The 18,093-nt window shown below is 40.4% G+C and overlaps 1 long non-coding RNA gene across 2 annotated transcripts in view; it reads left to right on the top strand.

Moving 5' to 3' along the window:
* Window positions 1-144: 144 nt before the first annotated feature.
* The window catches only part of LOC142062637 (uncharacterized), a 94,885-nt gene continuing 76,936 nt past the window's right edge, over window positions 145-18,093 (top strand). The window contains exons 1-3 of one of the 2 annotated variants that reach the window (XR_012662518.1): window positions 145-392; window positions 2,240-2,291; window positions 2,976-3,068. This is a non-coding gene — a long non-coding RNA (uncharacterized LOC142062637). Of the gene's footprint in view, window positions 393-2,239; window positions 2,292-2,975; window positions 3,682-18,093 lie in introns of those variants that run through there. The other variant, XR_012662519.1, reaches the window with a different exon arrangement.

The raw sequence follows: 18,093 nt of genomic DNA, 5'->3' as shown, positions 1-18,093 counted from the left end.
GTGCCGTGCGGGCGGGGGGCGGCAGGGGGGAAGGCGCCATGTCGGGGCGGTGGTGTCGGCCCGCCGCGCTCGCGCCGCCGGCTGTTGTGTAACCCCACCCGCCGCGCGCCGCACCGCGCCTCTGCGCGCCGCCTCCCGCCCCTCAGCGCCGGGCGGCGGGTCCTCGTCCCTCGGTGGGACGGCGCGAATGGCCCCGGTCCCCGCTGAGGGACGAGCCCGGGGCTGCCCCGAGCGGCAGCGAGTGCCGTGTCAGAACAGAGCCTCCCTGGCGGGGAGCGTAGCGCGGCTGAGGCTCGGCTCACGGGACTCTTCTCTTTGTCGTCAAGGAGAAAAACTTGTGTGTGGCGAGCTGAGGAGATCTGTGTTTGTAAAGCCGCCTCCGGGCAGCTCAGGTGAGCCCCAGCGGTACCTGCTCGCACCTCCCGAACCTCCTCTCTCCTGAAGAGGTTCGCTAACTGCCATCGCTGCTAGCAAGCGTCAGCACCAAGCTGTGTCTGTTATTGCCTTAATTTTAACGAAATAGATGACAAAGTAGATAAAATAATGGCCGTCGCCAACTGGGTGATGCTACTTCTACTCGCAAGCAGAGCAAAGACTGTAATTCAACTCTTCAGCTGCCTTGTGGCTTTTGGTGTTGGTATAGCCTCTTTGCTTGCTCAGAGGGCCAAAAGGACTCAGCTGCTGTTCAGGATTAGCTTTTACTACTGAGCGAAGCTGGTGAGCAGATCTGGCTATTCCCGTGTGACAGCAAGATTACTCTTTTATGTTTGTTTTCTTCTGTGTTTTACCTTCTGTTATAGTTCTGCACAAGTTGCTGTTAATGTTTGTTTTGGACGTTACCTAAAAATCAATGAGAGGGTGACTCTTTGGATTCAGACTGCACATGCAAGTTTATGGGCAGTGTCTCCTAATCTCAGAGATTACCTATTCTGTAAGAACTGTAGTGAATTCCAGCAATGCTATCCCTGTTCGTAAAGTCTTCACACATATAGCAACTATTATTTTGAGCAAAACACTCGTGTTGGTTACGACTCAAAAACTAGCAGCATGATCTTAATTCCTTGCACCTTCACCCCTTCTGAAGTACAGCATTAGAGGCCATCTATAGCTGCTAGGAATTCTTGCATTGCTAAAAAGCAAAATTATGGAAACACTGAAAGAGTTGCTTTGGCATTCTGAGTGCCGCCAACTCCACCAAACACTGCAAGCAATTCAGCCGCAGCAAATGGCGTTCGGTGGCATGGTAATCCCTTTTATGGTGTCACTTTTCACTCTGATACTAGCTTTAGCTCTGTTACAACTACCAAATGTCAAAAAAATCTTGTGTCCATAAATCACTTCCGAATCATACACAAGAATATCCAGTGCCATAAACAGTTCCCACTGTGCACTAAAACTTTACCTTTCTATATGCTCATACACTCCAAGCTTCTGCATAGAGGGACTGGCAAAGACCTCTAGTGGCTGCTTCCTTTGTACATCACCTATTTTCTGGTAATTGCCTTGTGGTTGGAGTGGAATAGGAATTCAAAATGGCCCTCAGGGTAGATGCTTATAGCTTTGGGGCTGGAGGAGCAGAAGCGAGAAGCTTGGGAGTATCGATGGAGGAGGCAGCCCTGCTTGCCAGTTCCCAGGGATTTCAGGAAAGAAAGTAGTACCTCAGGCTGAGCCAGCCACTACAAGCATAAACAGCCTGACATGCACGGGGCTGAAGCATTAGAGCTGAAGTCACATAAAACATTCCTCTCACACAAAGCTAAGTTTGCCAGTGGAATTGTGGTATGAAACAGAATGCTTGATTTTTAAACAAAAGACGTTGTTGCTTAAAACTGAGGTGACTAGAAAGAGGAAAATTGACTGTTCTACTTCATCATGTACTGCATTAAAGGCACTGCTTCCTAATAAGTGTGTAATATTGTCCCTATAATAAAATATTTACTGGTAAAAGTAGTCTTCTTTCTTCTCCCTCCATTTCTCTTACTTATGCTTTTAATTGTTGTAGAGTTGTCACCTATATTTTATCTTAGCTAGAAGCTAATAATAAATATTTTTAGAGCAGTATTAACACACTGCCAGATTACTTCAGGGTTTTCCTGGAAAGAAATTATCCAGGTTCTGCTTTTCAGGCGTTTGTTGGACTGATGTGCTTTGAGTAAATTTTATTTTTTAATGCAGTGCTAAGTATTTGTAATAGGTGCTGACCTTTCTCCTGCCTTCTCTTTCCCTCATTTGCATGAAGGATGACAGTGTGAAGGAAAAGGTGGCATATCCAAGTACCTCCTTCTACCTTGGTAAGCTTGTCTCTCAAGATATTTGAAAGCAAAGTTACTGACAACAGAACTCACAATGGACAAACACAAGACAGCAGTTCCATGCCAGTTCTCCCTGCTTGCCATGCCATATCCTAGACTGTATCTTTGAAACCAGGCGAAATTCATAAATGAACAGATGTATTGCTCCCACTTCCCACTACCAGCTGTTACACAGTGGGGACAGTTTGCCTGTATATTCAAGATAAGCCTTTTTTTCCAGTAGTTAAAATTCCCTTTTATACATGAGGAGCTTTCAGAGCAAGGTCTGAAAGTGCAGGCTGAGTAGTCATCATGACCAAGAGAGAATATATAATGGAAATACAGGCTCAAATGTTGACCTTACTGGCATATGTGTGTGTACACTGAATGTTGAAAGTTCAATGTGAAACAGCTTACAGACAATTTGCTGATATGTAAAATGGGACAGCGGTGTAAGTGTGGGTCTCATTAATTTGTAATACAAGGAGTGGTATAATAAGCTCTTTATTTTTACATTTAGTGATTACCTAGCTACAGTTTATGTCTTACCATGTATCTGTCAAAATTAGAAAACAAGTTTAGTATTTATGTAGCTAGAAGGGATCAGGATGTGCTTTCTGCTGTGCAGTAGGAGGTTGTAAGTAAAAACACAGGCTAACAAGGTCTTTGGCTTTGTCTGAACAGGACAAAAGGGAACTTGCAAGAAAGGAACCTCACGATTGCCAGTGACTCCAGGAAAGAGAAGCCTTCAGATGGAGGGAGCTGCTGATCAGTATGGTAATTGAGTAATTACTCGTTCAAATCTTAAGCGGCTGCCGATAAAAATCTCTCTGCATAGATGGGCTGTAATCAAACCTCTCTCAAAGTGGAAATACTATGCCAAAACTCCTAGTAAGAGGAACGTAAGGCAACATCCTCTATAGGCAACCTGGTAATACCAACCTGTTAGTTTGTCACAATGAAAGCCTGTGTACCAATTAAAGACTTTTAGCACAATAACAAAGCTGACACTATTTTTCTTCAAGAATCTGTGTAAGAATTCCTCCAGGTTATTGATTTGGAGTGCATAACACTACCAGATCCTTTTCATGCTTACTTTTCAAAAAGAAGTTACATTTACTGCCAATGTTCTGCCATGTAGACAAGTAATACTGATGAGCTAGTGCTCAACAGTAAGAGGTTTCATCACTGAAACTGAGTTCAAATGTAGGCATGTATGGCTGTGCTGCCATTTTTATTATTGAATAAACTGTTCTAATCTGCTAGGAAGAGTGATACAGAATTATGTATTCTGTAAGCAAGACTGAAAGTTGAAGCCTTGCTTTTGCTCATAGCCACTGATCAGAAAAGGAGGCTTGCAAGCTGAAAGCCCCAAAACTATGTATTTATTAAAAAAAAAAAAACAGGACTACTTGCTGGCACAACTGATTTCAATCTATGGACCCAAACAAGGGCATAGAAGCCTTAATTTAGCATTCAGATAGGAAGTTGAAGACTCTTTAACTTCCATAAGGTCTTTCAGACATAATGTATCATTAGTAAAATAAATGGGACTAGAAGTTTAAAATGTTCAGTTTTCCATTGTAATAAATGACTAATCTTATTTTACTTTAAAAATAGCCTGTCTTTTTCATTGGTTAACGGAAAAGTTTCCTCAATGATTTAAGGGCAGTGTGAAGGGACAAGTAATATAGTTTCCATGGTATGTGTGAACAGTATTATGAATCTTTTTCCTTTTCACCCATTAGTTGTTTTTGAAGTGTTTGCATATACAGAATGATAGAAAAGTCTAGGCTGGAGGATACCTCTGGAGATCACCCAGGCCAACCTTCTGTTGAAAGCAGGGCCTTAGATTAGGTTATCCAAGAGCCTGTCTAGCTGGTCCTGAGTATTACCAGTATGGTAGATTCCACCACTTCTTTGGGCAACCTCACAATTGTTTCTCACCGTGAAGATTTTTTTTTTTATATATCCAGTCAGAATTTTCCATGAACAACTTGTGTCTGTTGCTTCTTGTCCTGTCACCATGCATCCTTGTGAAGGGAGTTCTTCTGTCTTCTCTGCAACTATTTTTTAGGTCTTGGAAAACCATGAATAGACCATCCCTGAAACTTCTCCTCCCTAGGCTGCACAAACCCAGTTTAATCAAGCTTTCTTCAGAAGCAAAGTTCTGCTGCAAGGGCATGCTGCTGGCTCATGTTCAACTTGCCAATCACAACCCCCAGATCCTTTTTTGCAAAGCTGCTCCCTAGCCTGTTGGTGCCCATCCTATATTGTTTCTTGTGATTTTGCAGTTTTTGAACTTTGTTGAATGTTATGCAGTTTCTCTAAGTCCAGTTTTGCATTCTGTCAAGGTCCTTCTGGTTAGCAGCCCTGCCTATCAACCTCACTTATCAACCATGCCTCCCAGTTTGCTGTAGTCCATGAACTTCTCAAGTGTGTACTCTATGCTATCACTCAGGTCATTAATAAAGGCATTAAACACTGTTGGTCTCAATATTGTCCCCTGAAAGATGTTACAGGTCACCCGCTGACAGCTGGACATTGCAGCACAGGTCACAAAATTTTAAGCCTGGCTGCTTTCCCAACTTGTTGAAAACTGTCCACTTCTCCACTCTATATGTTACCACTGTGGTGATAATATCATTAAAAATAATATTAAATGATTTGGACAAGGCATTTGGAGGCGCTGGTAATGAAGGAACATTCTCTTCGAATAGTTGTTTCTTTCATTCCTGGTTAGTTTTATTTTACTTCCTATTTACTCCATTTCTTGTGTTGAAATATAGGATGGTCACCACTATTGGACCCAATGACTTATGCATTATACCTGTAAACAGTAGCACATGGGTTTGTATAAGGGGTTTGTGTAAGATGACCTAACAAACTTGGTTGCTTTTCAGGTTGATTTTATATTACAAAGTTTTGGGTAAGACACTTCTAGTTTTGCATCTGAATTAGAAGAATGGAAGTCTGATTATAATGGCTTTATTTAGCAAGCTTAGACCTGTTTTTTCAGTACCAGCTTATATATTCCTCAAGATATGAGGTGAGTTAAAGTCCAGTGAGACAGTGAACTCTCACTCATCAATTCTTCTCTAATGCCATGACCTCCTGGGTCTACTCAAATCCAAAAGGGAGGCATACCAGAGATGGAGAAGTGGAGGATTATCCGTCAAGAGCTACAAGGGCATTGCCAGCGTGTGCAGAGATGCAGTCAGAAAAGCAAAAGCCCAGCTTGAATTGAAACTGGCTGTAGATGTCAAAAGTAACAAGAAAGGTTTCTTCAGGTATGTCGACTGTAAGCAGAAAAAGAAGGAAAACATAGGCCCACTGTTAAATGGAAAAGGAGAGTCAATCACCAACGATGCTGAAAAGGCAGAGGTCCTCAACACTTTCTTCACCTCTGTCTTTACCAGCACTATTGGGTCCCAGGCTTTGGGAATGAAATTGCCAGTTGACCCAAACACTGGCCCACCATTGGTGAATGAAGAGTTAGTATATGAATTACTACAGGAGCTTGATCCCTACAAATTGATGGGCCCTGACGCCATCCACCCAAGGGTGTTGAGAGAGCTGGCTGATGTCATTGCAAGGCCACTCTCCATAATCTTCGAGAAGTTGTGGAGAACGGGGGATGGCCCAGAGGACTGGAGGAAGGCAAATGTTACCCCTATCTACAAGAAAGGCTCGAGGGGGGATCTGAGTAACTATAGGCCCATCAGCCTTACTTCAATCCCTGGGAAAGTTATGGAACGAATCCTCCTGGGGCCATCACAAGTCAAATGAAGCACGTGATTGGGAAAAGCCAACATGGCTTTACTAAAGGCAGATTGTGCTTGACAAACTTGGTGGCCATCTACAACAAAGTGACTTGCCTGGTTGACATGCGGTGGGCAGCGGACATTGTTTACCTGGACCTCTCCAAGGCTTTTGATATGGTACTCCACAGTCTCCTCCTGGAGAAATTAATGTGTTATGGCCTAGACAAGTGGTCTGTGCAGTGGGTGGGGAACTGGCTGACAGGCCGCACCCAAAGGGTGGTGGTAAATAGCTCCTTTTCCAAGTGGCAATGTGTCACAGGTGGAGTCTCCCAGGGATCGATATTGGACCCAATGTTATTCAACATCTTCATAAATGATCTGGATAACGGCATCAAGTGTAGCCTGATGAAGTTTGCAGATGACACCAAATTGAGTTGGGAAGTAGACACTCCAGAAGGGAGAGCTGCTCTGCAGGGAGATCTGGATAGGCTGGAAGAGTAGGCCAGCAAGAACCTCATGAAGTTCAACAAGGACAAGTGTAAGGTCATGCACCTGGGAAAACATAATCCAGGAGTGCAGCCCAGACTGGGATCCACCTGGCTGGAGAGCAGCTCTGTGGAAAGGGACCTGGGGGTCCTGGTGGACAGAAAGCTCAACATGAGCGAACAGTGGCTGCTGCGGTCAAGAAGGCCAACTGGATGCTGGGTTGCATTGAAAAGGTCAGCAGAGATAAAGAAGTCATTATCCCTCTCTACTCAGCACTTTTCAGGCCATACCTGGAGTGCTGGGTACAGTTCTGGTCCCCTCTATACAAAAAGGATGTGGACAGGCTGGAAGGGGTCCAGAGAAGGGCCACCAAGATGATCAGAGGACTGGGAAGCTGCCATGAGAGGATAGGCTGGGAGAGCTGGGTTCAGCCTTGAGAAAAGGAGGCTTAGAGGGGATCTCATCACCATGTACCAGTACTTAAGGGGTAGCTACAAAGAAGACGGAAACTCCCTTTTTACAAGGAGTCCCATGGAGAGGCCAAGGGGGAATGGACACAAGTTGCTCTTGTGGAGATTCCAATTGGACACGAGAGGGAAATTTTTCACAGTGAGGACAGTCACCATTGGAGTAATCTCCCCAGGGAAGTGGTTGACTCTGCCACGTTGGACACCTTCAAGAGTCGTCTGGACAGGGTGCTGGGCCATCTTGTCTAGACTGTGCTCTACCTAGAAAGGTTGGACTAGATGATCCCTGAGGTCCCTTCCAACCTGGGATTCTGTGATTCTGTGAAAAATTAGACCTGTCGGAAACATCTGATATTTTCCTTTGGGTGTTTTTCCTGGTGATTGCTGTGTTTAGATGGGTGAGAGGATAACCCTTTCATTGCAATTTGCCCATTGTATCTTTTGATATGGTTATCTAAAAAGTACATTGTATGTTGTTAGAGTTCTCTTAGTTTCTGTCTTCCTCTGGCTGAAAAAAAACCCCACTGTTTGAGAGCGAATATACTTCTGTTTGAGCTATGTTTTTTCCATATTAGTTTTTCACATGAAGAGGCAGTTGTTGCCAAATACTTAGGGAGGAGTAGAATGGACTTCAAAGCATTCTTAAAGAGCACTGATGGAAGAAACCTTCTGTGTTTCTTCCATCAGTACCTACCAGATACAGTAGCGTGAGGAAGATTAGCATGCAGCTTTAGGTAATTGAAAGGTCAACTTATAAATGTGTCTGTTTTAAAAAAAACACTCATTTGTAATACTTTGTCTAGCAGTTCCTGTGAACAGTAAAATGTTGCCCACAATTCATAGAGCTGTCATCCACAGAGCTTTCCATGCTGCAGCTTTTATCCTTTCATTGTTTGTCACCTTTTCTTAACATAAGGTCTGACAAGTAAAAAAGCTTTGCAGAAATATTAAAGTGAAACTCATATTTTGTTTATTTAGGGTTAATAATTCTTACAGGAAATTCTATGAAATAGGAAAGTTCAAAGGTAATGTGAAACTTAACAGTAAATGCTCAGCACTGGAAATTTTGGAAATCTGGAGCTGAGATTCCCAAACAGTTTGCTTGGGAAGTATCCATGCCTTACCATGTAATGCACCTAGTGTTAGGGATATATAGAGAGGAATATAATTCCATTTACCATAAATATGTATTATGTCTTTTGGAGCAAAATCACACTCTGCTGATGCTCAAAATCCAGATGAATATGATTTCTTCTTCCCTGTAGACCTTAGGAAGTATGCTGTAGAATGATTCCACTATTGGAAAGCTCTGTGAGGGGAGGAATGGAGAAAACAATGAGAAAGTAAAGAGTGAAATGGACTTTTCCTCTCTCATGGTTCTTTAAAACTCCATGCAAAGGGAGCTGCCATGCCCAGTGTAGAACATCATTTCATTCGTCACCTTAAAAATCACTGAGGCACATCAAGGTTCTCACAGCTTTGTCCCACTTTATCTTCCCCTCTTCAGGTGTCAGAGGGTTCTTTGCTCCCTGAGAGCCCTGGTATACTTATAAAAAGTGTCTCAGATCTTTACAAACCTTAGTGTGTCCTTGGTAAACAACTTTACTCCCATACCCACTCCCACTCCAGCCTTGGGAACATTTCCTCCTCCCTCTCAAAGGAACATGAGAAGATTAAGTAAAAGCAGCAGCTTCCCAATAATCCTTAACTCCTTGAGAACTGCAGTTCTCGTTTAGGCTTGCTGAGCCTAGAGCAAGGAGATTGGAAGGGGTTCTGACAAGCTTATGAAACCTTGAGAGATCTGAAGATATTTCCTTTTTCTCATTCCCCACTTCCATCTCGGTTGGCGTTCTTCTCCACTGCCTCTTATCCCACTGTCATCCTCCAAGCCAAAAGATGCACAAGTCCAAAAAATATTCCTGAAAATGAACGCCTTTAGTTAGCTGCAGTAAGGCTTTGCTGAAACAAGTGAGAGACTTGGGCATAAACAGCACAACATGTCAGGGCGCTATGTTCCACGGTTTAAACAGCAAGCATGTGTGGAATATAACACTTGAAATTTTTGTTTAGCATGCTGATCTGCAGGACCTGCAAATGTGTGGAGATGACATTCAATGAAAAGGAAGAGCTTACCCTTCCTTTCTTCCCCACTCTTGTGTCTTCCCCACTCTTGTGTGTTCTCTTGGAAAATGCTCTTTTTTGTATTTATGTTGTAATTACTTTAAGAACACCAATAAAAATTTCTGGAAAAAACTAGCCAAGACAAACTGTAGTGCTGCCCCTGGAAATGTTATTACTGGATCAGACAAAGCTGTTTGCCAATACAATGATCTCATTATGAGAACTTCTTAAAAGCAGTATTTCAGAAAAAGGTTGCGGATGATGGTAGTAAAAGCATGGAGTCCAGGGGCTTTTAAGTCAGGAAGGTATTTTGATGCTGTTGGTTAGTGGGTCATGTCTCTTTCATACATTTGCAGAGTTCTTCTATTTAGTCAAAAGTTGCATGGACAATGGTAAATGAAAAATTAGCTCTGTAACTGGATCTAGCTATTAAAATTCTTTAACGTTAGGATTTGACAACCCTAGCTTTGTTTGGAAAATTAAAGGAAGTAAATTGGCAAGGACTAAAGGCAAGCTGCAACAAAAAAAAAATTGTGGAGCCTCTGAAGTACAGTACAGTATGTCAAGGACTTAATACATTACAAATAAACCTGTACATTGCTTACCATCCTGCCAAAACAATTGCAATAGCAAACCAACCCTCTAAACATATAGCTTTACAAATCAAATACATAAGAAAACAACTTATAACCAGTCACTCTGCTAGAAATATGAATACAGGAGACTAAATCTTGTTATTAAAGAGGGGAAATAAGGGCTTGGCCACAGAATACTTACCATTGTTTGAAACCTGCAGGAGTGTGTGGTTAAAATGGCAGGACTAGGATTTCATTGTACAAACAAAATCGAAAACAAGGTCAAAGTGCCCTACAAGAAGACGCTATTTTGAAAAATAGCCACTTGTACTGCTTAGAGGAAGAATGTATTTTGTCACTTTTTTTGCTGACCTTGTCATCCAAAAAACTACAAATCTTTAATCACTCACAAATCATTAAGAGTTCATTAGAAAATACGCCTGTTTGCTCCCTGAAAAGAACTGCTCACTCTCAGCACATTCCAAAGAACATCAAATATTTACAATGTAAGGAATGAATAAATCACATTTTCATCTGATCTGTAAAGTAAAATAAGCTAATTAGCATTTTAATTTCTTATTAGTGTCCAAACATACAAGAAGACTTACCCATTTGCAGCAAAAGGTGACTGACAAACAGCTCCACCAGTGAGGACGCTATCTTTCTGTATGAATCTGTTTTGCAAAACACACGTGTAAATAAACAGCTCCAGATTCTGACCCATCTATAAGATGGTTCCGCTGCCCTCCCCATGGAGCAAACCACAGCATTCCTGCAGCTTTCTCACTTAAACAGCAAGCCTGCTGTGCAGATACACTTCTTTCCTTATAAATTTGAGCACCCGTACACATGTACACTTCCAAATATGTACACATAAAATTTCAAATCCAGGAACGGGGTCATCTGAAAATAATTTTTGGATTAGTGTGTTTTCTGAGGACTAGCACACACTACAAAGGCTCTTATTCTGTACACCGTTTGGAAATTCATAATCTTTGTTTATTATGATGACATGTCTCCATACAAGTAAATATTAGCTCCTTCTAAGACCATCTGTTTGAACACAGTATTGTTATTCCTACTGAATTCTTATGTAAGTTTAGGTATTTTAATGATCACTTGACTAAATCACACAGGAGAAGTAGTACAGAAAAGGGAGACAACTCAGCCTCTACAGATTTTAACACTTGCTGAAGTCACTGGAATACACATTTAACTCTTCATGGGAGCGTCAGGGCGCTGCATGAGACATGGACATGGCAATGAACCAGGTTCTGCTTGCAGATATGCGTTTTTTAATCTCATTGACTTAAGTGGATGTTGCCACAGGCAGATTTTGGATGTGTGTACTCTTAAAGCGGAAATTGTTTTCATAGTGATTCCAAGTATTAATACTAAATGGGCACAGCATAAGCCCTATCATTAATAAGAGCGAAGTTTTTAGTGAATTACATGCACTTTTAATAAAAAAAACCCATAAATTAGAAGTATTAACATTTTACAAATTTTACTTTTTTAACTCCTACTATGTAAACAGTGCATAGGGGTATCAGGAAACAGCAGTGTGTTGTAACTCTTGCAACATTATTAGGGGTCTCAAGGCATTTAGTGTTTTCTCAAAGACAGACACAGGAATACGAGAAAACTTTTACCTTCATATTAAAAAAAAAAGGGAAGAAAACATATTTGTCATCTAAAGGAAACCTAAAATTCATTTTTTAAAACCTATCATTTTTTAAGCCAATCATAAAATGTATTGTGACCAGACTCATGGTTTTTGAATGTAGGTACTTGCCAATAGTAAGATGTTGTCATACAGGAAATCATCCAAATAAAAAAAATGTTAATAATTCCACAAAGCAGGTGGAGCGATATTGTAATAGCTGGGACCTGTATACGTACTCTAATTTTAAATAAACTTTGGGAGGGAAATAAATGTTGCAGCATTGCAGCAGACCGTAAAAATCAGGTTGATATAAAGGGAATGAACAAGACATGCTGATTAGGTCAAACAAAAAGACTGTTAATGACTGGAAGATTTGAAGCTGAGAAGAAAAGTACTAATGAGAGAGTTCAGTCTGTCTGTACTAGGCTTGCAAACCTGGGTGTGTACAGCCCTCCTCCCTTTTCTCTCTGACCCACTCCCTGTTTCCACAGGAAGGAAATACATACATGTAAGTAAAAAAGAAATCTGTGCTCCACCAGGCTGGTCAGTTGTCCAGGACTGACATCTGCCCTTCACTATAGGTAATGAATTAGTTGGGCAGTTTGAACAGCATCATTGGGAGTAAACTGAACAGTGGTAGGATTTAGGTCAAGGAGCAGAACTTTGTTGAAGGCAGGAGTAGCATTATAAATTTTAGGTAGAAATTGTTAAACCTGTATTTTTATATTTAGGTTATAAGAGAGGGTATTATTAGGATGTTCAGGAAGTGAGATGAGGCAGAGTATGGGAACTGTGCAAATAAGTTTTAGATAACTGAAGGGGTATCAGGTACATGCCTACAAAAGAAGGGGAGAGCAACAGTTAAGGGCATAATCTGCTATTTTGAGTAGAAGCAGAAAGATTTGAGTGAGATTGATTTGCATGACTTGCGCAGTAGCTGTGTTCAGGACTTGGCTTTTCAATCTGATCTGCACACACTTGTGTTAAGAAAGAGGAAGATGTATTTGTCTAACAAAGAGGAAAGCAAACTCAGCTAAGCTGAATTTCACCACTGATGGGAGATGAAGTCTCCTCTGGAACCAAGTGCACTTCTGGGAATATTGTTTCTTTCTCCCTCACGCCTTGTTCCAGGATTTGAACACTTGTAACTGTTCCCTTGCCAGGCAAATGTTGTCCACCACACAGTTGGATACATTTCTTTGCTTCTTCCATTTATCCTGCGATCAGTCTAGACTTGTCTAGCGTTGCTTTGCATTCCTGGCAACGTTAAGGAAACACATGTCTTCCTGGCTGCATGTGGGCTGCTTGGATTGAGCACGAGCTGTGGCTGGAGTGCCCAGGCTGGCCTGTTTTTGGAAAACCACAGCAGCTTCATCTCTCTTCGTTTTAAGAATTCCATCTAAACTGTGTTGTGTTCTTTTCTCCATGGTTAAAATGTCATGTAGGACACTGTTTACAGTACTATGTGTGGAAAAGCATATTGTCATGTAACACCTAGGTTTGCAGTTCTTCCTCTTTCATTTAAACTGAGTGGCTAGTAAGTACTAAGATTCAAGGAGAGGCACTAAGTATTGAAAGAATCTGTATCCTATTTTTGTTTCCGTACAAAACTGTTTTGTAGGAGTATATTAATAAAATTTAATGGCAGATAAAATCCAAAATATTTCAGAAGGAAAGGATAAGAGGAGTTCACGTGAGGTTTTGCAATTTATTTCCACATGAATCCCTTGCTCTGTTTAGCCTATAGAGTAACTAAAGTGGCCAAGTGCATATCTTGAACCTGTCTTGAAGGTAAAAAGCTTGGTAAAAGGGCACTTGCAGCAATGATTAGAAGCCTCAAAATCAGATGACAATGATGATGATGATAATAATTATATTTTGAGATTGGGCAGGTAACCAAACCCCCTTCCTGGAGAGCTCATTGAACTCTGCAGAGGGTTTTGGAGATTGCTTCTTTTTCTGTGGAATATTTTTCTGTTGGCTAGAGCACAAGTTCAAGACTGCAGAGCCTTTGCTTGCTTTACTCTTCTCATAATGCTTAGCTGGTGACTTCACTTCTTACCTATGAAATGGACTTTATACATATGTGCCATCCAGACTTGTTAAGAAGCTTAGTCAGCCCATGCATGAAGAATTCTATGAACATTTCAAGACAGTAGCTATGATTATTTCCATAGATCTGATACAGTTCTTATTGTAGTACTTTTGCATTTTTTTTTCGTGGTGGTCTGACATTCACTTGTGTCTGAAGAATGATAGAGTCAGAAAAATGTTGGTAGGAAGACTGAGGGAAGCTTGCCTAGCTAAGATTAAAATCCTCCAAGGACAGAAGTCCCACCATCTGTCTGTCAGCCTGTCTCAGTGCTGCACTGCCCTCCTGGTAAAAAAGGCTTTCCTAATATCCAATCTGCACCCTCAGAACTGCAATTTCTGGTCATTGCCCTTGCTATATTGTTTAGCACTATGTAGGCGAGTTTGGCTCTTGTGTCTGCACAAATCCCTTTCAAATAGTTGTAGGCAGTTATTAGAATTCCTGTTAGCCTCTTTTTCAGCAGCCTAAACAAATACTCTCTTTGTAGGATATGTGCAAAATTTCCTGCACAGTACAGAATGAAACCAGCAGGGAGAGAATAAGCAGGAAAGCCAGATGAGAATGTGGTGCCACAGCAGCTGTGTTTGGTGAGTAGCACTGTACCACCTACAAGGGAGAGGTGCATGATGCTTTCCTATGCACAGCTCACCAGAGGGTATCAGATATTGAGCATGCCAAGAAGTTTCTTAGCAATGGCTTTTTAAAATGATCTAAGAATATATTTATGTCATTAATTGCCTATTTAGACACAGATAAGTGAATTGTTATATACGTATCAGGAAGCCAAAAGTTCGAAAAATGACAGGTATTCATAAAATGTGAATAGTATGTGTCTAACCATTCCCTACTGTTTCTACCTGAATGTGTTCACATGTGCACAGATTACTCTAGGAATAGGGATCTGTCAGCCTGCAGGACCCATGTTCTGGAGACCTCTATGTGAAGAGAAGAATATCCAATATAAAATCTATCTGTCAGGACATATGATAAATTACATTTTTGTATAACCTACAGTTTACCTTAGGAAAGAAGAAACTATGGCCCTCAGTAGCACAAGAGCAATAAGATTATCTGGCTCCCAGTTATGAATCAATTCATCATTTAAAGCTCTTTGTTTCTTTATGTGTGTAATAGTATGCATTTGGAAATTGTTCCCTGTGGCCACAGGGCCATATGCTCTCATAAACACACTAGAAGAAAGTCACAGATGGTCTGTTTGGCTTGGTGTTTTATTAGCTGAAGCTGTCACTGCATATGGGTGAGAGAACATTTCAGTTTTAGTAAAGTTTACAGGTTTTAATTTCTCTTATTTTGTCCCTATGCCAGTATGGTTGGCAATATTATAATTCAGTAAATGGAAGTGTCTACCCTAATCTAACAGGGTTTTGGGAGTAGAGCAAAATGATTTATTTAAACACAGCACAAAGTAAGGAGAACAGAAGTGAGATAGAATACTGGAATTGACCTGAAGACCAGGTGTATATAAATAATATAAACTAATATAAACTGAATAATAATATAAACTAAACTAATATAAACTGTATGTTCTTTTTACAGTATGTTCTAATGATAAATTTACAGAAACAGGTTACCTTTAATGATGATATGGTGTGGAACTGTCTTTACTCTTTGAATCTTACAACATTGAATGTGAAAAAGTGCAATGGGATAAGCAGGGTTCATAAGTACCAGCTGTTTTCGTTGGAAAACACTGACAAATCTTTTCCTCTATGCCCTAATAAACTGTCAATCACCAAGAGCATAGTCCTAAATATCATTCCTATACCTCCATCATTTTTGACTGAGAACTATCTGTCTGCCATTTTGTTTAAAGAGAAAACAGTAGAGCAGTCTGCAGTGTAGTATGTGTTTAGTTTAAATTCACAGGAAGGGTGTTGAACTTCTTTAGGGTGTCTCATATTCAACCTTTGGTTGATAACTAATCCCTTTTTGAGGAGATTTACTGCTTAGCCAACGCCTTTCGTACATTAATGATCTATAAAGTATAAAGTTACTAAATGCATAGGCAAGATCTCTAGCCACTCACAGTAGGGCTAGTAAGAACTGGACTTTTAGATTAGTATAAAAGTAAGAATGCCTTTGTAAAGAAAAATGTACATGTACATGTTAAGTTTTTAATTGCTTGCAGCGCACGTCCATGGTAACCTCTGTCGGCCAACGGGTCTGTTCAAGAAGCTCATTATTTTTCTGGTGCACCTACTATATTAATGGATTTTTCCTCTCTTCATGCTGGAGGGGTGCATGGAAAGAAGAGCACTGAGATCACACCACAGAGCAGAATTTCTCTCTAGATAGCAAGAGTGCATAATGCCTAGTCTGCTGTTGTGCCTGCCAACTGCTGTCAGACAGACTGCATTGTTGAGCAGAAGTTGGAAAAGATTAGACAATACAGGGAATAAATAATAAAGTGGGACATGGAATAGCTTCTTTTTTTCCCCCCAGTAATTTCCACTTTCTGCCCTTGTACTAAAGAAGTGAACACAGAGAGTGTTTTAGACATCTTACATTGTCCATCTCCTTTATTCCACTCAAGGAGATAAGGCTGGTCTGCATACACAGACTGAAGGGAAGAGTACTGCTGGAAAATCAGACTGTATTGGCATTCATTCTGGTCATTAATAGTAAAATAAATATAAAAAAATAAAATATTTATGTATCGTATAGTAAAATGTCTGATTTTAGCAATGCTATTAATGTACTACCAGCTACACTACAGTTACTACTACATCATTTCATTTAACCTTCAAAAGGCCAAAGTTCTTCCTATTCCAAAGCTGAAGAGGTTATATCACTTTCAAAGCTCTGGCTATTTTGCAATACTTGTTTTAGAAGTATGGATATTGCTTTTAATAGAATCACCTCACCCATTTTTCAGTCCAGTGAAGCAATAAACATCAGTGATCTTTTGTGACAGTGAGTCAGCTATGCACTGCTGAAAGGTGTTACTTTTTCCAGCTCTGAATATGTCACCTCTTCTAAAGCAAATATTCAGTATTCATAAAGCAAGAAATGTTTCTGAGGTACATTAACTATGTAATTCGCTAGTTTGCTTACCTCTATTCTGTACCGGCTTATTCATCTTTCAATGAGCTAAAGAGACCCATTCTTTTCAAGCGTCCTTATTCAAGATGTTCCCTGTGCTTTGATTTTTGTTACCTATCTCTACACTTCTTTTAAGAGCTTTCACTAGGTAACAAAATCTGGAGTCAAATGATTGTGTGGAGTCCTTCAGTTTCAAAAAATGTAATAACTGTAAAAAGATGAGTTGGGTTTTCTTCCTCTCTCCTGAACTAGCAGCAGGTTTTCATGCAGATAAATGTATATCTGATTGAGACAGGCACTTAATTCAAATAGTTTTTTTTCTTTTTAAATCTTCTAGGTGTTACTTAACAATTCTCTTCTACTTTCCTCCCTAAAACAAACAGAAATGTTTTGCTTGGAAAGTGCATAGTAATAACCACTTTATACATACCTCTGCCGGTTACTGTTGTCTGTGAACCTGCACCTTCTCAATGAACCCACAAGTTACTAACCTTTGTCAAAGATCTTTGGGCACTTTGAGCAGGCACACTGTAGGTAATCAGCATTGGGTCATGCTTTGTCTGGATTTCCTGTCACTTGTAGACCATCTCCATGTCCATAGCAGAACCATAGTTCATCAAAGCCATGATCAAAATCATAGATTTTATTTTCTTCAAATCTTATTCTCCATTTTTTCCTAATGCCTTCTCTTTCTAGTTTATAAGCTTACTTTTCAGTAGTGTTGATGTACAAACTGTGGGTGAACGTAACCTGAAATTCACACATTTGCCAGTCTCCACTCTCTATTCAGGAGTATCATAATGTATTTCCCTTTTTATGTGAATTTCAATTTAATCTTATCATTAAGATCTGGATAAGTTTGTTTTTATCATCTCCTTGGAAATGGGTGAAGGCTTTTCAAATGGTGTTTTGCGAAAGAGCTAGATATGTTAACTGTAACAGTTTCAAAAGGTTAGGGCTGCAATGAAACACCTTTATCCAATCTAGAGTACTAATAGCTACTTCGGGTTTTTTGTAATGTTAGTTTTGTTGGGCTGGTGCAATATCTATCTTTCTGATTCTTTTTTCCTCAGTAAGTAATATTAATGCCAACAAGTGGTACTGCAACAAAGGTAGGAACTTCTAGATCTTTTATGAGTGGTGCCTGAAACAGTAAATCTTCTGTAAGCTAGAGGTGGAACTGTAACTTGTATAGCCATGTCTAGGTTAATAACCAGTTAATTGGGGTACAGACAAGGAAAATCATGATAGCATACAAGATGGGCTATTTAGGTAGCTCTGGACCTGTCTGAGCAGGTGCTGTTCATATGCTATCAGGGTACCCCAGCTGCATAGTATAAATCTATCTGGGCACATCTAGGCGAGCTGCAGGCTGGGGTAGGGGCATGGTGGGAGGAAAAGAATCTCAGTATCTGTAGCCTGAGTTGATCAGAGGAATTTTGGTTAAGTAAATGAGTGGGTAGGTTTGTTTTTTTTTTTATTTGGGTTTTTTTTTTTCCCCTCTCTCTGTTTGCCTTGTATGGTGAATACTGGGAAAGCAGGGAGGTGATAGTAATGTTCTATTAGAT

Source organism: Phalacrocorax aristotelis, chromosome 10, assembly GCF_949628215.1.
Source record: "Phalacrocorax aristotelis chromosome 10, bGulAri2.1, whole genome shotgun sequence".
Taxonomy (NCBI): Eukaryota; Metazoa; Chordata; class Aves; order Suliformes; family Phalacrocoracidae; genus Phalacrocorax; species Phalacrocorax aristotelis.
This window is presented reverse-complemented; position numbering and strand designations above follow the sequence as displayed.